General features: G+C 31.0%; 1 non-coding gene across 1 annotated transcript; it reads left to right on the top strand.

Moving 5' to 3' along the window:
- The first annotated feature begins 1,514 nt into the window (after positions 1 to 1,514).
- Positions 1,515 to 1,621, top strand: LOC132009201 (U6 spliceosomal RNA). Its single transcript, XR_009401820.1, has one exon. It is a non-coding gene; the product is annotated as a U6 spliceosomal RNA (small nuclear RNA).
- The last annotated feature ends 441 nt before the right edge of the window (positions 1,622 to 2,062 follow it).

Below are 2,062 nucleotides of genomic sequence, written 5' to 3' on the forward strand. Positions count from 1 at the left end.
GAACAGTGGCTTCGTTTCCTTTAGATATATACCTAGAAGTGGGATTACTGAATCATATGGTAATTTTACTTTTAATAATATGAATAATCTCCATACTGTTTTCCATACAAATTTATATCCCTATCACAGTGCCTAAGTTCCCCCATTTTCCCCAATATTTACCAAACTTTGTTAGTTTCAATTTTTTTGTAGTATATATTCTAATAGGTAGTAATATCTTGCTGTGTTTTTCAGAGGTAAACAACAACAACAACAACAACATAATGACTTTGCCCTGAGTTTTTTACGTTGAGCACTTTTTAATGCTCCTGTTGGTCATTTATATAACTTTTTTGGAAAAAAAAAAAGTCTATTGAGATCCTTTTGCTATTTTTTAATTATATATTTTTTTCTCTTTCTATCTTTTGGTTATTAACATCTTTACAGATATAAGATTTGTAAGTATTTTCTTACATTCTGTGGATTGTGTTTTCATTCTCTCCCTTTTTTTTTTGGCAATGCAGAATCTTTAGTTTGATGTAATACCATTTATTTATTTTTGCTTTTTTTACTTGTGTTTTTGGTCTGCTATCCAACAAACTATTGGCAAGACCAATGTCAAGGAGAATTTTTCCTATGTTTTCTTTTAGGAAATTTAGTTTCATGCATCACCTTTAAGTCTTTAATCTATTTCAAGTTAAGACTTATGAGTGATATAAGTAGTTCCAGTTTCATACTGTTTATGTGACTATTCAGTTTTAAATATCATTTATTGAATAGACTATCTTTACCCATTACATATGTGGGCCCCTGTCAAATATTATGTGACTGTATGAAAGGATTTATTTCTGGACTCTCAATTCTGTTCTACTTGTTTATTGGTCTGTTTTTATGCCAGTATACTTTATTGTTTTGAGTACGAGGGCTTTGTAGTATAGTTTCAAATCAAGAAGTGTAATTTCTCTTCTTCATTCTTTCTCAGAACTGCTTTGATTATTTGTTGTCTTTTATGGTCTCATATAAATTTTAGGATTCTTTACTTCTGTAAAAAATAATATTGGATTTTTTTAAGATTTTTAATTTATTTATTTGACAGAGAGTGATGACAAGCAGGCAGAGAGGCAGGCAGAGAGAGAAGAGGAAGCAGACTTCCTGCTGAGCAGAGAGCCTGATGCGGGGCTCTATCCCAGACCCTGGGATCAGGACCTGAGCCAAAGGCAGCAGCTTAACCCACTGAGCCACCCAGGCGCTCCTAACATTGGATTTTTGATAGGAATTGGATTTACAGATGGTTTTCAGTAGTATGGACATTTTAACAATGTTAATTCTTACCATTCATAAATATGAGCTATCTTTCCATTTGTGTCTCCTTCAATTTCTTTATCAATGTCATAGTTTATGGAGTACAGATCTTTCATCTTCTTAGTTAAATCTATTCCTAAGTATTTTATTATTTTTGATGCTATTGTGAATTAGATGGTTTTCTTTATTTTTTCAGATAGTTCATCATTAGAGTGTTAAAATACTGCTGTCTTGAGCTTACGTTGGCAGCACATATACTAAAATTGGAATGATGCAGAGAAGATCAGCGTGATCACTGAACAAGGATGACATGAAAAACTGGGAAGCATTTTATATTTAAAAAAATGAAACAAAACAAAATTCTTGTTTTTTATATATTGATCTTGTATTTGGCAGCTTTACTAAATTAGTTTATTCAAATTTTTTTGTGAATTTTTTAGGATTTTTTAACATGTAAGTTCATGTTATCCAAAAAAAGAAAATTTTACTTCTTCCTTTTTTTTTGGAGTCCCTTATTTCTTTGTGTTCCTTGTTTCTCTGGCAAGGACATCCAGTACTATGTCAAATGAGAGTAGTGAAAGTGGACACACTTGTCTTTTTTCTGATCTTTAAGGGGAAAACTTTCAAACTTTTTTGATTGAATATGAGATTAGCTCTGGGCTTGCAATATGTGTTTTTTCTTTAATGGATTTTTTAAATTATTTTTTAAAATTTTTTATAAACATATAATGTGTTTTTACCCTAGGGGTACAGGTCTGTGAATCACCAGGTTTACACATTT

Source organism: Mustela nigripes, unplaced genomic scaffold, assembly GCF_022355385.1.
Source record: "Mustela nigripes isolate SB6536 unplaced genomic scaffold, MUSNIG.SB6536 HiC_scaffold_7215, whole genome shotgun sequence".
Taxonomy (NCBI): domain Eukaryota; kingdom Metazoa; phylum Chordata; class Mammalia; order Carnivora; family Mustelidae; genus Mustela; species Mustela nigripes.